This window comes from Oncorhynchus mykiss, chromosome 23 (assembly GCF_057628025.1).
Source record: "Oncorhynchus mykiss isolate SJ-2025 chromosome 23, ASM5762802v1, whole genome shotgun sequence".
In the NCBI taxonomy this organism is placed as follows: Eukaryota; Metazoa; Chordata; class Actinopteri; order Salmoniformes; family Salmonidae; genus Oncorhynchus; species Oncorhynchus mykiss.
Genome location: NC_143044.1, coordinates 16,628,486 through 16,654,594, shown reverse-complemented (window position 1 = coordinate 16,654,594; position 26,109 = coordinate 16,628,486). Strand labels below are relative to the sequence as shown.

General features: G+C 42.5%; 1 protein-coding gene across 4 annotated transcripts in view; it reads right to left on the bottom strand.

The window, feature by feature from the left end:
• The window catches only part of LOC110502499 (carbohydrate sulfotransferase 15), a 35,463-nt gene extending 15,349 nt beyond the window's left edge, over positions 1 to 20,114 (bottom strand). The window contains exons 1-2 of one of the 4 annotated variants that reach the window (XM_021580556.3): positions 19,790 to 20,114; positions 1,019 to 1,174 (exon numbers count right to left, since the gene is read on the bottom strand). The gene's annotated coding sequence lies outside the window, so the exon portion shown is untranslated. The remainder of the gene's footprint in view (positions 1 to 1,018; positions 1,175 to 19,789) is intronic. The other 3 variants (XM_036960419.2, XM_021580557.3, XM_090216949.1) reach the window with 3 other exon arrangements.
• Between the last annotated feature and the right edge of the window lie 5,995 nt (positions 20,115 to 26,109).

Below are 26,109 nucleotides of genomic sequence, written 5' to 3'. Positions count from 1 at the left end.
GGCTGTCAAAAATGTTAGGTTACGCTCTACTTGAGCGATGTGTCATCATACAACCTATAACATTCAGCAATTAAAAATAGATTTAGTTAAAATACATATTCAATGTGGGGTAGAGTGGGGTAAGTTGAGTAATTTTTTACATTCAGCATCACTCCCTCAAGGGAAATATAGTGTCCTTTCTAACAAAGATTTCTACATATATTTCAGGATGTTGTGCATCCCTCGAAATAATCTGAATTTGTGTAAATAATAGTTTTGAGAACATATCTTGTCCAAAAAAAGAGGTCACTTGGCACAATTCACCCCAGCTATGGTGTAAATTGAGCCACAGGGCAGGGTAAGTTAAGCCACCTACAAATCTGTACTGAATCAAATATGACCATTAATTTTATAAAACAATGCCTATCTTTATTTCCCAAAAACAACACCTAACAAACACTTTATTTTTGTACACTTTTAACTCCAGGCCTTTTTGTTATCACATATCCCAAGGATAATGCCTTGCATTACACCATGAAAGAAAACACTTCAATTTGTTCGGCCATTGGCTCAACTTACCCCAAACAATCATTTTGACTATATTAGCCCACACAGCCACAATAATGCACTTTCATGCTAGATTCAGAACCTCATATTGAGACCCCAACTGATGTATAGAACAGTCTTAAAATTATCTACTTTGGTTTAGATACAGTATCATGAGTTGGATGAAAATCATTTTTTTTTACCTAACTTGCTTACCATTTTTTCTATGTGGTTTCTTCCTTCACAGACTCCATGAAATGATGACCTCTTCCTAAATATTTGGTCAAACGATTAATTCTGTGCATGGTTTCCTAGAAACAAGGGTGGCTCAACTTACCCCTTTGACCCCTTTGACTCAGCTCACCTCTTTGGCTCAACACACCCCTTTGGCTCAACTTACCCCGTTGGCTCAACTTACCCTGTTGGCTAAACTTACCCCACTCTCCCCTATCATTATGTGATGGCATATAGCCTATAAAGGTTTGTATCCTACTTTCAAGGTCTCAGCTGAATGTGTTCTTCTCCTGGTCCTGCTGTTGCTGATAAAGGGAGGGGGCCTCCTGTCCTCTCTTTAAAACTCATGGAAGGTTATTGTCTGCCAGAGCCAGCAGCCAACATCCCAACTGTAGGCTTGATTTCTGAAGAGAGACTACAAGAGGGGGCAAGATCAGCATTATTAACCCCATGGGAATAAAAGCGTCTAGAATCGATCTGTGACGGAACTTGTGTGGGAAACAGGCAGAGTGTGGAATGGAACGATTGATAAAGTAACACGCACCCCCAGTGATTTCAACCATAACCTAAAATCCTTGTGTATAGCCTAACATATGTTTATATCCCCCATGAGTGCTCAATGTTCCAAAGATTTACGTGAGTCAATATTCCATTTGAATTACTCACAATGTCTACATGCTTTTGAGCTGAGTTAAAAATTCAACGACTTAAAAAATGCTATGTGTTTGAGGTCATCTCCACAAGGTTTAGGTCCAGTATGCAGTATCCAGCACGCAAACAGAGCATACAAAAACTGTGTCTATGGGATGAGAGGACAGTGCTGGTACTGGTACTGATGGGGATGGTGGAGGGAGAGGAGATTTAAAGATGAAGGCTGGTATATTCAACCCTGCTTGGTTCTGTCTTTGGCAGACATCTGGGTCAGAGTGAGTCTTTTGGTGAGGGGATGATTTTGCAGAGATTTCAGGGAGTCAAAACCAAGAGTTTGTTTAGTCTACACACACATACACAGCTTGAGAGCTGGCACTCACCAACTGCTCTCTTCTGTGTGTTTTTGTTGTTGGAGGGTTGAGGGTCAGTGCGGGGTGGCATACTCCGTGGCATCTCATTCATAGTTTGCTGGGTGCTGCTGTTCTGATTCTAAGATTCTGCTAACACACACTCGTATGCACGCACGCATTACAGTTTTGATCGTCATCACTGCATCCTGTATCAAAAGGTTGGCTGGACTTCGCTAATGACCCGTAGATCTATACATTACTCCCTTTTTGTTTACAAGGTTAAGTTTTAATGCACCGTCTTGCTATAACTGTCAAGTCTACACTCGCTCCGGCGCTCCGCGTCGCCGGTTTACTAACCACCGGTCCTGGCAACCCTCATTACTCACATCTGCGCCCCATCACTAGCGTGATTACTTCTCCTTTATCTAGCACTCCCTAGCATCACCGTTCAGGCAGTATTGGTTCTGTGTTTATGTCCAGACGAGTCGCTTGTTTTGTATCGCTTTATGTTCTTTATTAAACTCGCCAACTGCACCTGCTTCCTGACTCCCAGCATCATTGTTACAGAATACTGCTTCAACAAATGGAAGCAGCAGGGAATCATGGTCGGCACACAGGGATATCTACTTCGTCAACACCACGACCAGCTGGAGTATCTGGGGACGGCTATGGATGAAGTCCTCCGCGTTCCTCAACATCTCAACATTACCCGTGGGGCGTCACCTCCAACAAGCGGAGGATTCTCTACCACGAGTCGACCCAGCGAGCCAGCACCCTAGCTGATCCAGTAGTCCATGCAGATCAGCGATGCCCGTTTGTCCCTCCCGGACAAATATGACAGGACTCAATCCAAATTCCACGGCTTCCTACAGCGGGGATCCCTTTATTTTGCTCATCAGATGGGAGTCCCCACCACCAAGAGGTCCAAGGTTGCCATGGTTATTTCCCTGCTGACCGAACGCGTGTTGGAGTGAGCTGCGGCCGCCTGGGAGAGAGGAGGAGTTGGGTTCCTATGAGGGGTTCATGGCTCTGTTCAAACTAGTCTTCAATCATCCACCAGAGGGCAGAGAGGGGAGTGAGCGCCTACTCAAACTACGGCAGGATGGCCAGACCGCACCTTCAGTGTTCCAGGCATTCGTTAACCAGGTGTTCTGGGATATGCTCGGACGCCAGGTTTTTGTTTATATAGACGACATCCTGGTCTACTCAGCTGCCTGGATTACCTCCTGGCCAACCACCTATATGTCGAAGCGGAGAAGTGCCAATTCCATCAAGAGGCTGTCTCCTTTCTGGGTTACCAGATCAGCCTGCAAGGAGTGATGATGAATGGTAAGAAGGTAGACGCTGCCAGGTCATGGCCAGTCCCAACCAAAATAAAGGGGTTACAATGGTCTTTGGGGTTTGCCAACTTCTACCGCCACTTCATCAAGATCTTTCACGCTCTCCTCTCACCTCTCTCCTCAAGGGTGGTCCCTGTAAGTTGGGGTGAAGTTCTGCAGCCGACAAAGCCTTCCGCCTACTGAAGGGACATTTCACCTGCTCAAACACCCAGATCCTACGCTGCCCTTTGTGGTGAAGGTGGATGCTTCAGAAGTGGGTGTGGGGGCTTTCCTGTCCCAACGACAAGGTAATCCACATAAATTGTTTCCATGTGCATATTACTTAAAGAAACTGTCCCCTGCAGAGAGGAACTATGATGGCGATGGGAGCTCCAGGCGGTGAAGTTGGCATTAGATAAGTGGAGACACTGGCTTGAGGATGCCAAGGACAAATTTCTCATGCTCACTGACCATCGGAACCTGGAGTAAATACAGACAGCGAGGCGGCTGAACCCACGCCAAGCAAGGTGAGCCCTTTTTTTCCACTAGATTTGACTTCACTCTGACATATCGCCCAGGTTCAAAGAACACCAAAGCTGATATCCCGTCTCTACGATTCGGGAGAGGTTCCTGCCCTGAGTGCACCCATAATTCTCCTATCTTGAGTCCTGTCATGACTTCTGCCGAAGTCGGATCATCTCCTTGTTCGGGTGGCGTTCAGCGGTCGACGTCACCGGTCTTCTAGCCATCGCCGCTCCACTTGTCATTGTTCCATTTGTTTTGTCTTGTTTCCCCGCACACCTGGTTTACATACCCTAATCACACTACATATATATCCCCTCTGTTTCCCATATGTCTTTGTGTGGAATTGTTTTGTTACATGTTTCGTGTTACGCGCCACATTGTGACTGTTGTCACGCTTTGCACTTTTGCCATTTGGCTGGAGGGTTTTGACTCTGTTGCGTCCGTCTGTTGTTACTTCTGCCAATTAAAGTGTGCGCCTGATCACAACTCTCCGCTCTCCTCCACCTGACTTCTTACCAGTAGCGCACAACCTGACAAGCCCCTGTGGTCTGGTACATAGATGTGGACATTCGCCAGGCCCTGGAGAGGGAACCCGCACCCGCTCCTCCTGAGGAAATATACGTTCTTACGGAGATAAGGGATCGGCTGCTGACCTGTCATCGCTGGACATCCAGGTATCACCCGCACTATTCAATCTATCTCCGAAAGGTACTGGTGGCCTACCTTGGCGTAAGACGTCACACGCTATGTCAACTCCTGTTCCGTATGTGCACAAACTAAATCTCCCCGGCACGCTCCAGCAGGGAAACTCCTTGCTTGCTCCTCCTCAGCGTCTATGGTCTCATCTGTTCATTGATTTTGTCACTGATCTCCCTTCTCATGGTTTCACCACCATTTTGGTGGTTGTGTACAAATTCTCTAAATCCTGACATTTTATCCCTATCTCTCTCAGTCTAACTGGCAGGTGGAGAGGATTAAACAGGAGCTGGGTAGGTTCCTGAAAAGTCACTGCCACGACTGGCAGGAGGAGTGGGCCCAATTCCTTCTCTGGGCGGAGTACGCTCAGAATTTATGGCGTCACTCCTCCACCTGACTTCCAGCGTCATTGTTACAATAACAACATTCTAGATACATTTCATCTTAATGTTCTGGTGCCGTTCGGGCAGTTTAGAGTATTGATTTGGGAATTATTTGTGGAGGAATGTTCGTTTTTCTGAGGGATTTGTGATGTTTTACATGTGCTTCCCATTATTGTGTTTTTGTATTGTGTATATTTGTAAAGTGCAGGGAACATTTGAAAAAGAGACCTAGATCTCAATATCTTCCCTGGTAAAATAACACACACACACACACACACACACACACACACACACACACACACACACACACACACACAGAGGTTGTTACCACTCGATATTGCAAGTGTGATTAATGGGATGTGGACAGGCATCCCTATGTTCCACTCCATCTGGGTTAGAGTTCAACCCTGCTGCTAATGTAAAACCCACCTGACCCACCACACAAAGGAGGGCACGTAATGGACCTGAATACACAACCGAAAACTGAAAAAATAGCTCAGCCATGAGGGATGCAGCAGATCTCCACCTTTTAATGATATGCAGTTATAAGCCAGATGCCTAGAGACTCAGGGCCACAGAAACCCTGAAGCCCCAAAACTCATGTTTTAATTTCTCAGCCTCCAGGATCCCCTTAGAGCAGGTCTTTCTCCCTGTGCCACTGCCCACACACATTTTTCCACCAAGGTACACACATACACGCACACCACTCCCTACTCCATTCCATCACATATTCCAACTGTCAGTGTTTGTTCCTCTGACTGTTCCCCCTGGTCTCTCTCCATGCCCAATCCACATAATTACCAGTGGTGGGGGTGTTTTTTCCCACATTCCTGTAAAGATTAGACAGGAACTCATGTTAAATACTGTTGAAGTAATATGGCCACAGGTTCATCTGCCTCACCTAAAGCCCATTCTAGTGGGAAGCTGCTGTAGACCTCCAAGTGCTAACAGTCAGTATCTAGATAACGTGTGAAATGCTTGAGAATGTATGTGATATCAACAGACAGGTATATTTTCTGGGTGATTTAAATATTGACTGGCTTTCATTTAAGCTGCCCACTCAAGAAAAAGCTTCACACTGTAACCAGTGCCTGCAACCTGGTTCAGGTTATCTGTCAACCTACCATGGTAGTTAGAAACAGCACAGGAATGAAATCAACATCATGTATTGTCACATCTGTACTAATGCTGCAGACATGTGCTAGAGAGCAGTATCCAGACCCATCGGATGTACTGATCACAATATAGTAGCCATATCTTTGGAAAACCAACGTTCCAAAGGCTGGGCATGATATAGTGTGTGAGAGGTAATAAAATCAGTTTTGTAGTTATTCCTATGTTGATGACGTAAATAATACTTGTTGGTCCGTGGTGTGTAATGAGGAGCAAACAGACGTTGCCCTTGACACATTTATGGAATTGCTTATCCCAGTTACTAATAAGCTTGCACCCATGAAGAAAATTACTGAAAAAAGTGTTAAATTCCTGTGGATTGATGAGGAATTTAAACATTTTATAGTTGAGAGGGTTGAGGCAAAAGGAATGGCAAATAAATCTGGCTGCATAACCGATTGGCAAACTGTGAAATCGTGTGACTAAACTGAATAAAAAGAAGAAGAAACTACACTATGAAACAAAGATAAATTACGTAAAGAATGAAAGTAAAACACTTTGGAGCAGCTTCAGTGAAATTTTAGGAAAACAGGCTAAATCAGCTCCATCATTAATCTCACAACCAAATGGTATTGCCAACTGCTTGAATGATTTTTTTCATTGGCAAGATTAGCAAATTTATGCATGACATGGCAGAAACAAATGCTGCCAAGTATATCTGACCAAATCATGAACGGCAAGAATTGTAATTTTGAATTCCGTAATGTCAGTTTGGAAGAGGTGAAAAAATTATTGTTGTCTATCAACAATGACAAGCCACCGGGGTCTGACAACTTGGATAGAAAATTACTGAGCATAATAGCGGTCAATATTGGCAATCCTATTTGACATATCTTCAACTTAACTCTATTAGAAAGTGTGGTCCCTCAGGCCTGGAGGGAAGCAAAAGTAATTTCGCTACCTAAGAATAGTAAAGCCCTCTTTACTGGCTCAAATACCCAACCAATCGTTCTGTTACCAACCTTTAGAAACTTTTGGGAAAATGGTGTTTCACCAGATACAATGCTATTTTACAATAAACAAATTGACAGACTTTCAGGATGATTAAAGAGAAGGATATTCAATAAGCACAGCACTAACACAAATGACGGATGATTGGCTGAGAGAAATTTATGATAAAAATATTGTGGGGGCTGTTTTGTTGACTTCAGTGTGGCTTTTGACATTACCAATCATAGTCTACTGCTGGAAAAAAGTATGTGTTATGGTTTTACAACCCCTGCAAAATTGTGGATAAAGAGTTACAGTTGAAGTTACAGGTATATCCTTCCTGTTTGGCCCTGTCGGGGGTATCATCGGATGGGGCCACAGTGTCTCCTGACCCCTCCTGTCTCAGCCTCCAGTATTTATGCTGCAATAGTTTATGTGTTGGGGGGCTAGGGTCAATTTGTTATATCTGAAGTACTTCTGTCCTATCCGGTGTCCTGTGTGAATTTAAGTATGCTCTCTCTAATTCTCTCTTTCTCTCTTTCTTTCTTTCTCTCGGAGGACCTGAGCCCTAGGACCATGCCTCACGACTACCTGACATGATGACTCCTTGCTGTCCCCAGTCCACCTGGCCGTGCTGCTGCTCCAGTTTCAACTGTTCTGCCTGTGATTATTATTATTTAACCATGCTGGTCATTTATGAACATTTGAACATCTTGGCCATGTTCTGTTATAATCTCCACCCGGCACAGCCAGAAGAGGACTGGCCACCCCACATAGTCTGGTTCCTCTCTAGGTTTCTTCCTAGGTTTGGGCCTTTCTAGGGAGTTTTTCCTAGCCACCGTGCTTCTACACCTGCTTTGCTTGCTGTTTGGGGTTTTAGGCTGGGTTTCTGTACAGCACTTTGAGATATCAGCTGATGTACGAAGGGCTATATAAATACATTTGATTTGAAGTCAGAAGTTAACTACAGCGTAGCCAAATACATTTAAACTCAGTTTTTAAAAATTCCTGACATTTAATCCCAGTAAAACATCTATTTCTTAGATCAGTTAGAAGTACCACTTTATTTTAAGAATGTGAAATGACAGCATAATAGTAAAGACAATGATTTATTTCAGCTTTTATTTCTTTCATCACTTTCTCAGTGGGTCAGAAGTTTACATACACTCAATTAGTATTTGGTAGCATTGCCTTTAAAATATATATTTAATCTTGGGTCACACGTTTCGGGTAGCCTTCCACAAGCTTCCCACATTAAGAAGGGTGACGTTTGGCCCATTCCTCCTGAAAGAGCTGGTGTAACTGAGTCAGGTTTGTAGGCCTCCTTGCTCGCACACGCTTATTCAGTTCTATCCACAAATGTTCTATAGGATTGAGGTCAGGGCTTTGTGTTGGCCACTACAATACCTTGACTTCATTGTCCCTAAGCCATTTTGCCACAACTTTGGAAGTATGCTTGGGGTCATTGTCCATTTGTGACCAAGCTTTAACTTCCTGACTGACGTGGGGCGGCAGGGTAGCATAGTGGTTAGAGTGTTGGACTAGTAACCAGAAAGTTGTATTGTAATGTCTTGAGATGTTGCGTCAATATATCCGCTGAATTTTCCTACCTCATGATGCCATCTATTTTGTGAAGTGCACCAGTCCCTCCTGCAGCAAAAGCACCCCCACAACAAGTGGTGCTTCACGTTTGGGATGGTGTTCTTCGGCTTGCAAGCCTCCCCCTTTTTCCTCCAAACATACCTATGGTCATTATGGCCAAGCAGTTCTATTTTTGTTTCATCAGACGAGAGGACATTTCTCCAAAAATGTGCAGTTGCAAACCGTAGTCTGGCATTTTTATGGCGGTTTTGGAGCAGTGGCTTCTTCCTTGCTGAGCGGCCTTTCAGGTTATGTCGATATAGGACTCGTTTTACTGTGGATAAAGATACTTTTGTACCTGTTTCCTCCAGCATTTTTCCCAGGGTCCTTTGCTGTTGTTCTGGGATTGATTTGCACTTTTTGCACCAAAGTACGTTCATCTCAAGGAGACAGAATGAGTCTCCTTTCTGAGCGGTATGACGGTTGCGTGGTCCCATGGTGTTTATACTTGCGTACCATTGTTTGTACAGATGAACATGGTACCTTCAGGCATTTGGAAATTGCTCCCAAGGATGAACCAGACTTGTGGAGGTCTACAATTGTTTTCTGAGGTCTTGGCTGATTTATTTTGATTTTCCTATGATGTCCACAGGTACACCTCCAATTGACTAAAATGATGACAATTAGCCTAACAAAAGCTTCTAAATCCATGACATCATTTTCTGGAATATCCAAAGCTGTTTAAAGGAACAGTCAACTTAGTGTATGTAAACTTCTTACCCACTGGAATTGTGATACAGTGAATTATAAGTGAAATAATCTGTCTGTAAACAATTGTTGGAAAAATTATTTTTGTCATGCACAGAGTAAATGTCCTAACCAACTTTTCTAAGCTATAGTGTGTTAGCAATACATTTGTAGAGTGGTTTAAAAACAAGTTTTAATGAATCCAACCTCAGTGTATGTACACTTCCGACTTCAACTGTACCTGTCTAACAGAACACAATGGAAGCCTCTCCAATGTAATCCAGATAGAATCAGGAATTGCCAGGGCAGCTGTCTAGGTCCCTTAATTTTTTCAATCTTTACTAACGACATGCCATTAGCTTAGAGTAATGCCAATGTGTCTATTTACACGGAGGAATCAACACTATACATGTCAACTACTACAGCAACTTAAATTACTGCAAAACTTAACAAAGAGCTGCAGTTAGTTTCAGAATGGGTGGCAAGGAATAAGTTAGTCCTAAATATTTCAAATACAAAAAGCAATGTATTTGGGACAAATAATTCACTAAACCCTAAACCAACTAAATCTTATAATAAATAATGTGGAAATTGAGCAAGTTTAGGTGACTAAACTGCTTGGAGTAACCCTGGATTGTAAACTGTCATGGTCAAAACATATTGATACAACTGTAGCTCAGATGGGGAGAAGTCTGTCCATAATAAAGTGCTACTCTACTTTCCTCACAGCACTATCAACAACGCAGGTCCTACAGGCTCCAGTTTTGTAGCACCTAGAGTACTGTTCAGTCGTGTGGTCAGGTTCCACAAAGAGCGACACAGGAAAATTGCAATTGGCTCAGAACAGGGCAGCACGGCTGGCCCTTGGATGTAGACAGAGAGCAAATATGAATAATATGCATGTCAATCTCTCCTGGCTCAAAGTGGAGGAGAGATTGACTTCATCATTACTTGTCCTTGTGAGAGGTATTGAGCTGTTGAAAGCACTGAGCTGTCTGTTCTTACGTATAGACCCTTTTAATTAAATTTTACATTTTTAAGTTCAACAATTGCGAAACAACCAGTTTTCATAAATTCATAACTCTGAATATCCTTGTGATTTTTGTCCAAAATGAAAAGGCATGCTGTCATACAAGGTTGGAAGCTACATTTTACAACATATATAGGGTATACAGATACTCCCGTAAAGCCCAGCTCATTGGCTGTCTAGCTAGCTTTATTTGACCCCGATTGGTGCTTATTTGACAAAGATACAGTTGTTCAAGTGATGGCCGCCCGAATCATCGGCGTGCCATGAAGGCGTCAGTCTCTGACCAAATATGGTGTCCTATAGGATATACTATACGCCTAATGAAATAGTGAAGTCTTGTTACATTCTAGGACCTCTGAGGAATAGATTAGATAGGAATGTGATTTGAATCGTTCAATCAATGTTTAGGGTGAGATTTTTCCAGATTCCCTTTCTTAGCACATTGAACGAGTGGAAATACAAAAGCGATCGTGCGTGCTATATGGACCTTTATAGGACATGAAAAATGATTTTATCTAACAAAACAACACCTCATGTTATCTCTGGGACTCTTTAGATGATAAATCAGAGCAAGATTTCAGAAAGTAAGTACACATTTCACCTTCAGAGGTGAATTTATCAAAACTATCGAGTTGAAACATGTTTTTTGTTGTTAGGAGCTCTCCTCAAACAATAGCATGTCCTTTTTTTTCGCAGTAATAGCTACTGTAATTTGGAGAGTGCAGTTATATTAACAAGAATTTAAGCTTTCAGCCGATATAAGACTTCTATGTACCGACATTTGTTGTTACTCTAAAATCTGCAATCTTGATATAACGCACTGCATGATTTACAACTGTCCCATTGACGGAACGCCGACCCTTAAGAAGTTTTTAAACAACTAGCACACAGCCAAGATACCAATGCATACCCCACAAGACATGCCACCAGAGATATCTTCACAATCCCCAAGTCCAGAACAGACAATGGGAGACGCACAGTACTACATTGAGTCATGACTACATGGAACTCTATTCCGCATAACTGATAAACAGATTTTAAAAAACTGTGGAGAGAGAACCTTCCAGAAGGACAACCATCACTGCAGCACTCTACCAATCAGGCCTTTATGGTAGAGTGGCCAGACGCAAGCCACCCCTCAGTAAAAAGCACAGGACAGCCCGCTTGGAGTTTGCCAAAAGGCACCTAAAGGACTCTCAGACTATGACAAATGAGATTCTCTGGTCTGATGAAACCAAGATTGAACTCTTTGGCCTGAAAGCCAAGCATCACGTCTGGAGGAAACCTGGCACCATCACTACGGTGAAGCATGGTGGGGGCAGCATCACGCTGTGGAGATGTTTTTCAGTGGCAGGGACTGGTAGACTAGTCAGGATCGAGGGAAAGATGAACGGAACAAAGTTCAGAGAGATCCTTGATGAAAACCTTCTCCAGAATGTTCAAGACCTCTGACTGTGGCGAAGGTTCACCTTCCAACAGGACAACGACCCTAAGCACACAGCCAAGTCTCTGAATGTCCTTGAGTGGCCCAGCCAGAGCTTGAGTGGCCCTGACAGAGCTTGAGAGAATCTGCAGTGAAGAATGGGAGAAATTCCCCAAATACACGTGTGCCAAGCTTGTAGTGTCATACCCAAGAAGACTCGAGGCTGTAATAGCTGCCAAATCTGCTTCAACAAAATACTGAGTAAAGGGTCTGAATACTTATGTAAATGTGATATTTCTGTTTTTTTTTTCGTTTTTAAACATTTGCAAAAATTTAAAAATGAATAGTTTTTGCTTATTATGGGGTATTCTGTGTAAGTTGATGGGGGGGGACTATTTAATCCATTTTAGAATAAGGATGTAACATAACAAAATCTCCAAAAAGTCAAGGATACTTTCCGAATGCACTGTATTTCACCCCCTCACTCATTCACATCCATCCATACACACACACACACACACACACACACACACACACACACACACACACACACACACACACACACACACACAAACACACAGACACACACAAAAACACACACACACACACATACACACACACACTCACCAAGCAATCAGACCCCTCTTCACCCCCTCTCTGTGCTGTGGGAGAATGTGACAGGCAGCAGCCCAGTGGGATTCCTAGGTAGGCTTTCAAAGACAAAATGTGCTGTCATAGTGGATGTCTCCTTCCTTTAAAGTATTTGACTTCATCCATCTCCGTGTTCTGGAATGGGAGTGTGAAAAATTTGATATATTCAGTGTTCACAGGCTTCACAAAGATCTTCTTTGAGGAGGATTGACTTCTAAAAGAATGTAGGAGATAAAATGTTACAGAGAGTAGGTTATCAATAATGTCATTATTTCAGATATAATATTAAATGAAAAAATATTGCCTCCAATATCTAGCAGTCTTCTCTTTTCCACCACAAACCCCAGGCCAAAGTGATTCCCTCTCTCCCCTTATACCCCATATACTGTACCCCTTATACATTTCTCTTTCCTCTCCCATTGACTGACTGTAGATCACTCTTGTCTGACTGTTGTGCAGTCCATCTATCTGTTAATACTCTGTTGTTCCAGAGACATAGCAGAGCAGTCAGACAGAAGAGTTATATAGCTATCTACATGTTTACCACTTCCACGGGAATGTCTTGGTACAGTAGACTGTGAGGGGCTATTGGTAGGAGACCATATAGTTTTCTTCTCTGGAAATGGGGAAGAGACAGCATAAAAACACTGAACCATTGCACAAGAGCAAAACCATAAGTAAAAACTAGGCGCAGTGGTAATAAGGCATGAAGTGCTTTGGAATAACAACATTCATCATCCTCCATTGAGAATAAGTGCATCCAGGTAGAGTACTTAGCTGTAGGCCTGGCCCACAGCCAGTCTGACTAGATGTTGGCAGGGAAATTAAAATGTGTTCTTAGAAGAACACAGAGATCTGGAAGTCTGATTAATTTACCTCATTGGGTCAGATTTGGTTACCTTTTCCCACCATTATTTTAGTTACAGAAAAAGAGAGTGATTATCTACTGAAATATGGGTTTCACTGTCATGTCTGATAATTGAAGGAAGATAGAACCACAATAATCCTCAATATTTGAACTCCTGACATGTGCAGTATGATTGATGTGTCTGTAAATTAATTAAGGATTGGACATTGTTTTTCAATTTTCGCCTAAAATGACATACCCAAATCTAACTGCCTGTAGCTCAGGACCTGAGGCAAGGATATGCATATTATTGATACCATTTGAAAGGAAACACTTTGAAGTTTGTGGAAATGTGAAATCATTGTAGGAGAATATAACACATTAGATCCGGTAAAAGATAAAAAAATAAATAAATAAAATGTTTTCTTTATTTTTTATTTTTTCCATGATCTTTGAAATGCAAGAAAAAGACAGCAGGGGTTTGAACTGTAGAACCCAGTTCCTACATTTTAATAGAAAAATTGATTTTATCAAACAAAACTATGCTACGTTTTATCACTGGGATAATTTTATCCCTCATGATGACAAATCAGAGCAAGATTGCTGAATGTAAATATAGTATTTACCTTCAGAGGTGAATGTATCAAACCAGTTGCCGTGATAAAACGCTTTTGTTGTTGTGCACTCTCCTCAAACAGTAGTATGCTATTTTTTCACTGTAATAGCTACTGCTTTCTGCCCATATAAGACATGTCTATGTCCTGTAAAGTTTGCTGTTACTTACAATGTCATTCTAGTTACATTAGCGCACGTTAGCAACAACCGTCCAGGTGTAGGGACCCTAATCCCGTAGATCCTTGAGAGGTTAATGAACTCACAACCCCATTGATATGGCTTGAATATCTATTCAACTAAAGGCTCTTACCGGTAGCAACTATTACATAACATATGACACAACAAAGAACTTGGGGGCTTGAAAGGAGACTAAAGAGCCATATTGTTTTCCATTTCCCATAACTTGAGAGATAAGGAGAATTAGCCTAGTGTAATTGGAGTAATTCCCAACAGACACTATTTTCATCTATGAGGTCTTGACTAGTTCAGGACAAGTCATTGCAGTCCAGTACTGAGACATCTGGCACCCAGCTGTGGTTTTGAGCTGAGCTTTATGTTTCTGTTGAAGTGTGGGACCGTAACACATCATAACAAGCAACGAAATGTTGAAAGGTTCCTACTACTGTTTAACATGTGCATTTCCAGTGAAGGGCGAAGAGGACAGGGGATAGAAGGCAGGGGGAAGAGGACAGATGGGGACAGGGGGCATCCAGAAGCAGTGAAAGTACGACTGAGTGTGGAAAGCATAAGAAGGCAACAGACAATCCATTGGGGCAATTCCACGATAACAGAATTATGCTTTGAGATCTTCTTTTTTTTTACTCTAAAATGTATGCCAAACAAAAACCACTGACTTCAAAGCTTAACAAATACAACTCTTTGCACGAGGTCTACTTTTAACAATTTCCACTGAAAAATGGACAAAAACTAATTTAGTGGAAGAACTGTCCAAGTCCAAACTTCGGTAACTGGATTACAGTAAAATCTCCCTCAGGTTTTTATGTGACCACGTTTTCCAAAAACTGTTCAAAATCTCCCCGGAATTAAGATTCAAAAATGTCTGCAGAAAGAATGGGGTGTCAATTATAACATGGCACCTTGAGGTTGAAAAAATATATTTTGGTTATTGAACTACAGCAAGGGAAGTGGATTTTCACCCGGTAACGGAATTACGCATAGAAATAATTATGGATATGAATGTCATTATCCAGAAATTTGGACATCACAGCGCAGCAAAAGGAAGAGTACATTGCAGTACAATGCAGTGCAGCAGTATAGAGCAGAGTAAAGTTCACTACATTGCAGTAGAGTACAGTCGAGTACAGTACAGTTGTCACGCCTACTCCTGCTCCCTCCCGCCGGAGCTAGATGTTGCCGGTCTACTAACCACCAGTCCTAGAACACTGATTACTCTCCCTTCATATAGCCCTCACAAACCTCAGTCATCTGGCAGTATTGGTTCTATTTTCATGACCAGATACTTCTCTTGTTTTGTTACGCTCTATGCTCATTATTATTAAATTCACCATCTGCACCTGCTTCCTGACTCCCTGCGTTGTTGTTACAGAATACTGCCTCAGAAATGACAGACGCAACATCTTCCAGACGGTTGAGGAACAGAGTCATCTACTCCACCAACACCACGACCAGCTAGCTCTACTGGGTATGACCATGAAAGAGGTCCCCTTTGTTCTCCACCGCCTCAACACCGGCTAAGGCCGTCTGGGAGAAAGGAGAGGATGAGTTGGGTTCCTATGAGAGGATCATGGCTCTGTTCAGGGCGGTCTTCGACCTTCGACCTGTGCAAGGAGGTCCAGATGGAGTTGGCATGTTGAGATGTCAAGCTATTGTTGGACGCTCTCATCTCGATGGCCATCCGTCTGGATAACATTCTTCAGAAGCACCAGTGTCCACCTAGCCACTCGCCTCCCTCCTTTGTCTATCCTGAAGCAGAGCCTGAACCATGGAGGTGGGGGCCACACACCTCTCTGGGGCGTAGACAGCTGGGATCCGACACAATTATTCACATCACAGCACCACTCACCCTCACCATTGGGCCCAAGCACCAGGAAAGCCTTTCCTTCTTAATCATCACCGCACCCGTACACAAAGTCATCCTTGGTCTCTCGTGGCTCCAACTTCATAACCCCACTATCACCTGGTCAAAGATGAAAATCACCGCCTGGGGACGGAAGACCAGCTTCCTGCGCCCTGTGGTTCCACGTTGGTGGAGGGTCCTATGAGTGTCCTCCAACCCATCAAGTGGACCTCCCATATCGTTGGCCCTGTGTTATGAGACGTAGATGTGGACATCCGCCAGGCTCTGGAGAGGGAACCAGCTCTTGCCACCTGCCCTCCAGAGCGCATCTACACACCCATGGGGGTGAGAGATTGGCTGTTGATCTGGGCACACATTTCCCTCTCAATTGGACATCCAGGTATCACCCTCCAATCACTCTCCGATAAATACTGGTGGCCCACCTTGGCGCATGATGTCGCCCACTATGTCAACTCATGTTCGGTATGTACTCAATCCAAATCTCCCCGGCACGCTCCAGCAGTTAAACTTCTTACGCTTTCCGTGCCTCAGCGGCCTTGGTCACATCTGTCCATAGACTTTGTAATGGATCTCCCCCTTTCTGGTGGTTTTACCACTATTCTGGTTGTTGACAGATTCTCAAAATATGGCCATTTTATCCCTCTCTCTGTTCTAACTTCCGCTCTCCAGGTTGCTGAGGCACTATTCCAGCAGGTCCTCCGGCATTATTGCCTTCTGGAAGGACATCGTTTCCGACCGTGGCCCCCAAATCACGTTGCAGGTCTGCAAAGCCTTTATGGAGAATCTGGGGGAAACGGTCAGCCTCACATCCGGGTACCAGCCTCAGTTTAATGGGCAGGTGGAGAGGACCAACCAGGAGCTGCGGAGGTTCCCAATGACTCACTGCCAGGACCGGCGGGGGTAGTGGGCCCAGTTCCTTCTCTGGGTGGAATACGCCCAGAACTCACTTTGTCACTCCTCCACAGGGCTGACTCCCTTCCAGTGCGTCCTGGGATATCAGCCGGTCCTGGCTTCGTGGACTCCGAGCCAGACTGAGGCCCCTGCAGTTGCCGAGTGATTCTGGCATGCAGAGAAGGTGTGGAATGCCGCCCACGTGAGGCTCCAGTGTGCCATCCACCATCAGAAGGATCAGGCAGATTGTCATCGCAGTGAGGCTCTGGTGTTCCATCCTGGTGATCGCGTCTGCCTCTCCACCAGGAACTTCAAGGTACTCCGGAGGGTCAATGAGGTAACCTATCATTTAGAATTCCCCACCAACTACCGTATCTCACCCTCCTTTTGTGTATCCCTCCTCAGGCAGGTGGTTCCTGGTCCCCTGGCTGATGCAGTCTCCCGCAATACCCCTCCGCCTCCCCTGGACATTGAGGGGACCTCTGCCTATGCTGTTAGGTCCCTCCTGGACTCCCAACATCGTGGGGTCGGCTCCAATACCTGGTGTATTGGGAGGGGTGGTCCTAAGGTGTGTTTTTGGGTCCCGGTGGCGGACATCTTGGACCCCAACCTCATCCGGGATTTCCATCTCCGCCGTCCAGACCGGCCCGCTCCTCGCACTCGGGGCCGTCCTCCTGGCCGGCGTTGTCTTTCGGCCGAAGCTGCGTGTCGGGGGATACTGTCACGCCTACTCCTACATCCTCCTTCCAGCTCTCGACATCGCCTATCTTCATTAAGCACACCTGGACTTCATCACCACCCTGATTACTCTCCCTTCAAATAGCCCTCACCAGGCATCAGGCAGCATGGGTTCTGTTTTCATGACACTTCTCTTGTTTTTTTACTTTCTACGTTTGTTATTATTAAACTCACCACCTGCTTCCTGACTGCCTGCGTTGTCATTGCAACAGTAGAGTTCAGTACAGTACAGACGTGTGTTTTGTTTGTCCCGTGTAAATAATCATAAATAATAGTTTTCCTCTAGGGTTTTTTGTATATATTTCGTATATATTTTAATCTCCCTTTCCATCTACGGACTGAATATATTCTCCTGCAACACTTTTGGAACTCTTTTTTTCTAAGAGTGAATCAATCCCCGGATGTAGCTACAGTACATGGAGGATTGAAAATAGCAGAAGCTTTCCAAGGAGGTCTACTGTACTACTGTACTCGATGAAGGTGGCAAGGTGTATAGATGCAAAGTCTCACACTGCTGACATAAAGTAACAGTGATGTTGAAGCTTCTATCAGATAGTCTATCTATCATTCCACCTGGCACCTCCTCCTCGCTGGATTGGTGTCAGCGGTGTGGTTGGCTGGTCTTACTGTGAAACTGCTTAGAGACACACACTGTCATCACCGCTGCTATGGTTATGAGTGTGGTCCTCCAAGACAAACTGTCGGGCGCACACAAATAAAACCTATTCCTAAAATGACTGGAAGTATTTTCCCCCAATTTGCCCTGGAAGGCAGGGTAAGCTTCACCATAGCAATCTTTCTTTGCATGCTATCAACAAGTGTCCAAAATAGTGCCAAGAGAAGCATAGCCTTGACATCTCAAAAGCTCCAGACCTTTGCTCACCCTATGGGCGACCACGAAACCTCTAGTATAGTGAGTCAGCCTCCAGGGTATGACACATACTGGGAAAAACAGGGTCTGGTGAGGTCCACCAACTTCCCCACCCCCCACTCGGCAGGTAGTCTAGCAGTTAGAGCATTGGGGCTGGTTTAAATACCCGAGTTGACAAGGTGGAAAACTCTGTGGATGCGCACTTGAGCAAGACACTTACAACTGTTTGTAATTTTTTGCTCAAAGGTACTTTAAGTGTATGTCAACATGAGTCAACAGAGACAGCTTTATCCAAAGGTCATATGTCTATCTGCCATGGCCTCATGTCAGTGCCCTGAGCAATAGTCTACCACAGCTCCCGAACAAGAGGGGAGAGGAAGTGTACAAAATGTCAGAAGTACATTTTGCTCTGACATCTGGCAGATCGTACCCCTGCTTCAGACATCAAACACCTCTGGATACTGGTGGGTGATTACTGTAATACGATATGGTATTGCCATCTTGCCTAGCAGCCTGACAGAGCAGTGTGTGTGTGTGTGTGTGTGTGTGTGTGTGTGTGTGTGTGTGTGTGTGTGTGTGTGTGTGTGTGTGTGTGTGTGCGTGCGTGCGTGCGTGCGTGCGTGCGTGCGTGCGTATGTGTGTGTGTGTGCGCGCGTGCTTGCGTGCATGCGTGAGTGCGTGCGTTTACCCTAAGCCTGTGCAGTCAGATATAAAGTAAACAATTATTGTGAGAAAGAAGGAACCTGGTTTCAGATTTGCTGAGGACAATAAGGACATTCTAAACTGTTTCTTAGTTAACTTGTTAATTCTGCCTCATGAAATAGCATTTTGTAGTTTGGTGTCTGGTGGACTAGGAGTGGATTCAATCCCAAGGAATGGCACTGAGAGATATTCTGCAGCTGTTCACTGAGGAAAAATAAGTCTGCCTCAGGAGAAGAGCTTAGAAACAACTCTGACACAGCTCCTATCTGACCAGGCACCACTGTAATATATCATGGTTGTGGAGGTAAAAGTGCAATTTGTCAATGAATCTGTATACTTTTAGTTCAACCTGAGTGCAGCGATTTGTCTTTAGATGTCTTCTAATGCAATCTCTTGTTGGAGTACATACACAAATCCTTAAACTAACTAGCTCCTGTTCATGTGCTGAAACTCTAGTTCGATTCCAAGAAAATTACTTTAAAATGTTAATAGCTCACCAAATTGGTCACTATCACTAAATTATCAATATTTGCAGGGGTATTAAAATCAATTAAACCAATTCAGTATAAGCAAATTCATAAAAGTTGAATTTCTGCAAAATCCTTGGTTCTCAGAAACAAGTGCAGGTTCCATTATATTTTTTTGAAAATACATCACAAGTTGGAGTGAAAGCTATAGTACAACCTCTGAATAGGGTTCATATTTCTAGGTGGAATAGCAGTAGCCTACAAGAGAATGCTGTCATTATTATGCCACAGTAAGACCACAAACATAGTTTGGTTAACACATCTGGGTGAAAACTGTTAAATGTACCCATGCTAGTAATAAATGATATTGCTGTTACTCACATTCAAGATCCGATGAATCAATCAATTTCGACTCCTTTGCGCGCTCTTCATGACCATTCCATATCCATTCGGGTAATACAACATTTACTAAGTTTTATCTCCATGAGGTAAGGTACACACGTTTAAACTGGCACATTATAATGAATTCACAACTGTGTTGTTTTTGATAGCTTTCAACCATCATAATCTACTACTGGATTGATCGCAAACATTCAGAGACTATCCATCTCGTCTCTCGCGCTGCAACCGAGTCAGGGAGACTGAAGAGAGGGAGGGACCAAGGGAAGAAATGAAGTATACTGGACAGCCACAATAATCAGAGCAACAGACGTCAGTTCAACATCTAGTTTTGATTTACATTTGGTTAAATTGTCAACTAACATGAATTCAAGGTGAAATACAAAAAGAGGGTTACAAGTTGGGTGGAAAAACCCTGAAATGCCCTTACATTAGTTACTTTTTGTTAACCCAATCCGATTTCCACATTGATTCAACATCATCACATAGATTTTTTGGGGTTGAAATGATGTGGAAAAAATATTGGTTTAACCAGTTTTTGCCTAGTGAGTCCCTCCTGTAGGTCCCTACACTAGTGTCTACATTGCTAGCCCCCTATCATCCATTGAAAGGTGCACACTGTTTAAATCTAGTCGTGAGACGAAGTTAGTTTTATCAATTGATAAGTGATACAAATTGAAGGTTGGCAAAAAATATTTTGGAACACTTTCAAAAAGATAAACAAAAAACGCTGAATACAAAGGATAAGGCCTGAACAGCTTTTCCTGCCAACTGCCAATATACTGTATTCTAGCATACTTGGTTGGCACAGGTGCAGGGTCTACCAGGCTCTGACCAGCCTCCCCATGAGCAATTCCAAAGCTGGCAAAAGTTACCGGACTTATTTAGACTGCGTTCATAACCAAGTGTGAAGGTGGTAATTAACAGTTGTTTTGACCACACACATAAAAAGCAAACATTTTTACCATTCAAGCAGGCGTTCTTATCCAAGTGCATACGTTTATCCATACTGGTCCCCAATGGGAATCAAATACCATTACCATAAACAACAACTACTAAATATGCTGCCATGCTTGCTGTCTTCTTTCTTGACAAATTACATCAGAGAGGTGGAAGTAGGAAACTCAGAGCACGAGGATGAATGACGGGTTTCTCACTAATAATTACCAGTTGGAGGGGTGTTCAAGTAGATTTTTTCCTTGTTGTGTGCTGGTATATGAGATGTCATGAACGCAGCGTTGTAGGATCTTCCCTCTTTGCCACAACTTGGATTATACCATGGCCCACTATCTAAGTGGAGAACGTATAATTACCTTCAGTGAAAAGGCATAATCAGGCAAAATAGCGTACCTCAATAGTACAACGCCCCTATAATCACATATCTAAAGCCATGGAATATAACATTGCAGATAATGTTCAAAATTACACAATTTGATGAGTACAACATCTATAAAGATCTGCTTCACTATACTAATAGCGTTGCCGTTTCGAAATGACATACTTGGGTGTTTTTGGAGCCTTTGTTGGGTTTTTTCTGTGCCCCTACAACTGCTGAACGAGCATGAGGAAGTGTATCGCTGATGGCGAAAGTTTCTCAAAAACAAGTGAGATTGCAAAGAAAGTATCTGGGCACTTAAATAGCATGCCATTTACAATATAGATGTGGTTCAAATAAAGTGAACGTCTCCTTTAAGACAGAAACAATAGGAGGTTGGTCGAGGAGGATGGGTGGTCGTAATGTTCCTGCCTCCTAAAATCTAAATTCAGAGCTTGGCTACCCCCTGACCGAATCATGGTGACAGGCAGGAACACCCGCAACCAAAACAAACTGATTATATTCAAGTCCAGAACTGAACAGTACATGAGGTCACCAGTCCCATATATCTGCTCATTGACTAATGAGTCGCTTTAAGACTTCATTGATTAGGACATTATTGATGTAATTATTTTTTACTCTTATTTTTGTATTGTGATGCTCTTATCCTTTAATATGTTGTATTCTTTCTTCCTCTCTCTCTCTCTCTCTCTCTCTCTCGCTCTACCTCTCTCTCTCTCTCTCTCTATATATATATATATATATATATATATATATATATATATATATATATAAACTCCCAGTAATTTATTGTGTAAACCACCAATGTTTCGACATCACTGTGCCTTCTTCACTGTGATATCATGAATGCTTGAAACAGGTTATGTAGACAAACAGTGCAATTAGTGCAACCAATGACAACAGTGAGGGGTGTGTCATAGTTATTAGGTTGATTAGATTAGAATGTTGCAACAAACAACCTGGTCTAAGATAAAGACTATTTCCTCCAAGGACGTTCGTCCAAGATCCTGTGTGGCACTGCCGCGCCTGGGATGTGGATTCATTTCCAAAGGTGGACCAATATGAAAATGTATTAACTCTGGATAAGAGTGTCTACTAAATTACTTAAATGTATGATAAGTTACTTTATCCAATTTGTATTGTACCACCGTGTAAGACTTATGATACTGTACGTCCTCTAATCCTTATGATATTGTATGACCGTAATGTATCATTACTAAATGAAGGAACATATTTACGTACCAAATCTTACGAATTCCCCTGAGGCCAGGTTGTGGAGGGAGATGGCAGATGCTAAATGACCATCTAAGTCTGAGAAACTGAGATTGTAAAGGCCAGGGAAGCTTTTTACTTAAATTTGGTTGTCAAATTCTTTATTGTTCAAGACTAATACAGCATTATTGTCCTTACAACTTCAGTCCGAGATAAGTTGTGATTTATGTTGAAGTAGCGAAGGCTGCTATAATTTTTTTCTTTAATAACTTACATATCACATATTCACCTAAATTCCAAAGGCAAACTCTTGATACAGTGCAACTCCATTGTTGATGTCAGTTATGTAAATTGTCCTTGGACTTCAAAGAAACACTTTTGAGTCCTTTTATTGTTATTAAGGTGTTGTTGTAGTGCTGATATTGAAAAGTTATTCAAATGGTCAGTGTTCAGTGTACCACTATGGCACATTCATAGACTAACCACAAACATTTGATCTTCAGGCAAAACAATTACACTTGAGCCGTACAGTACCCTAAATTACAGACAGTCTCTTAGGAAATGAATCAGTAATTCAACAGAGCAATTCACATAGAACAAAAGGAGCCATATCACAGCAATTGATTTTCATTACATGACAAGCGGCTACCAGACAAGAGATTATAATGAAATCTCTTCAGATGTCAATGTAGTCTTGCACAGATGATGGAAGACATGCGTATGAATCCGTATCAAGCCAATAACATATTTTAGAGGACTCAGTGAAGCTGGTGTCCGTTTGGATACAGTCATGTTCCCGTAATGGTCATCTGTTAGGATCCCCACTGACTGAAAAATGTCAAACAAACTTCAACCGTCATATGAAGTGTACTTCACATCACATTGCAGCTATTTGAAACAGACTGTGATTTTCAGGGAACAAAAGATAAAATTCACTACCCACACATTTCCTCTACTGCTTAGAATGTCTACATGATTACAGAAGACATGGGGATATCTACTCAATTATGATGTGTATCATACATATGGGATTAGGACCCTTTTAATGATATGATTAGCATTATATTCCATCATTAGATGTCAAAAAACTCTAGTGTGCAAAGAAGAGCGATGAGCGAAATATCACGAACTGTAAAGCACAACTGGCTGAATAGAACTCAATGTAAAGAATGCATTGGCTTGTAATGAAGACAGGTTCAATTTTTTAACAGGCAGGGTTTACTGAGCAGGGGTGTAATTGAGATCGGGGCCTGAAATGTACATAGAGAACAAGTTAAGGTCCCTTGCATAACATGTTAAATCTCTCACATTCTTGGACAAGACACATCTACGAGACTAAATCAAAATAAATAGAGACATTAGAGGAGGAAGTGGCAATGACCTTTGATCATAAGAGGACCATCATCATCATCTGTGTTTTGAATTCCATTAGAACTCTAACCGATTCTTTAGTAATGTTGTATTTTTTGTCAGGACTCATTCATAGTCCATATGAAGTGAATAGGGAAGTCCCATGCTGCTTTGATGTGGAGAGAAAGAACTAGTAAAATGGCTAATAAGATTGAAAATCGCCAACGACTCCCCTGGTTTTTAATGGAATCAGAGACCACTTCACATAGTTTTTCCAGAATTACATAGTAGTAGTGTAAAGAAGTATTTGCCCCCTTTCTGATTTTCTCTATTTTTGCTCATTTTTGATAGAATGTTATCAGATATTCAACCACAATCTAATATTAGATAAAGGGAACATACGTTTTCAAATAAAAAAACAAATGTATGCTTATTTTATTCTTCAATTAACACATTTTTGCAACACCTAATTCCCCTGTATGAAAAAGTAATTGCCCCCTTACACTCAATAACTGGTTGTGCCACCTTTAACTGCAATGACCGCAACCAACCCCTTCCTGTAGTTGTTCATCAGTCTCATGTTGCTGTGGAAGAACTTTGCCCCACTCTTCCGTGCAGAGCTGCTTTTGTGGGTTTCAGAGCTGTGCAGAGCTGCAACATTTGTGGGTTTCAACCATGAACTGCTCGTTTCAAGTTCTGCCACAACATCTGAATTGGGACTTTGACTAGGCCATTCCAAAACTTCAAATTTGTTGCTTTTTAGCCATTTTCATGTCGACTTGATTGTGTGTTTTGGATCATTGTCTTGCTGCATGACCCAGCTGCACTTCAGCTTCAGCTCACAGAGGGATGGACTGACAATCTCCTGTAGAATTATCTGATACAGGACAGAATTCATGGTTCCTTCTATTAAGGCAAGTCGTCCAGGCCCTGATGCAGCAAAGCATCCCCAAATCATCACACTACCACCACCATGCTTGACCGTTGATATGAGGTTCTTACTGTGGAATGCAGTGTTTGATTTTCTCCAGGCATAATGGGACCCATTTCATCCAAAAACTTCACTCAAGTTTTCCAAAAAGCACCTGGAAGAACCTGGATGATCATCAAGACTCTTGGAAGATTGTTCTATGGACAGATGAGTCAAAAGTATAACTTCTTGGATGACAAAATGTTGAAATGGCCAAGTCAAAGTCCAGACTATATCCCAATTCAGATGTTGTGGCAGGACCTGAAATTCCTCCACAGCAATGTGAGAGACAGACCAAGAGACTGGTTGGAGTCACCACAGCTGAAGATGCCACAAGAGGGCAAGTACTTTTTCACATAGGTGCATTGGGTGTTGCATTGTTTACAAAATAAATGAAATAATATGTAATTGTGTTATTTGTTCACTCAGGTTCACTTTATCTAATATTAGGTTTTGGTTGAAGATCTGACAACATTTTATATAAAAAATATGCAAAAGTGGAGAAAATTAGAAAGGGGGAAAATTACTTTTTCACGGCACTATACTCTATCAAGGACAATCCTCTTGACATAATATTACATTCTCTAACAACCAAGGTTAGGTAGAAGTGGATGATTGTAGGGTAAATGACCGAGTGTTGTTGTTAAAAGACTGCTAATATTAACCGTGGTGAGTCATTGTGATGATAGGGAGAACTGCTCTATTATGCCGGGTTGGGAGTTAATAGACTGAGATGTGGAATACAACATTTTTGGATACGTTTTCTAGAGTTTTCTCTACTTTGGAGGGGGGAGAAAATGTATTCTGTTGTCGAGATCGAGCTCTCACCTCATCCATTACAACATCTGTTTCTTGAGCTGAAAACTAAATTATATGTTGAAGGCTGTTATTTTTTTTCCAAAACTTCCAGCAGTTGTGGCATTTTTAACAAGTGAAAAAGCCCACCTGAGGAGATCCATGGCACTGCGAACAGAGATAAAGACTCATTTGAATAAATCATATCCCCCCCAGAGCAAATCCATATTCATGAGAGGCTGTGTCTAATTGCTGATAATTCCCTGCATGAGCGATACAGATTTATACACATCTCCCTGTGGGAGGCTAGGTCTGCATGCCGATGGGATCACATAATCTGCCAGCTCTCTCAGGCTCTCAAGCCTCCAAGTCCTACAAACTGGACAATCAGTTCTGATCAATGTTTAATTGGTTTGTTACTGAATCTGTTTTCGAGACAGGGGTTGATGCACTCATGCACACAAAATTAAATGACTATCAACACAAACATCTGGATCGGCTCAAGATGGATCGGCTCCATTTTCACATGGATACCCATTGCACTTTTTCATTAAGAGCTCAAGTAACATTTCAGATTATTCATGACATCATACAAGGAACATAAATCCATCTCACTCTGAATGAAAATGGTTTTCAAAC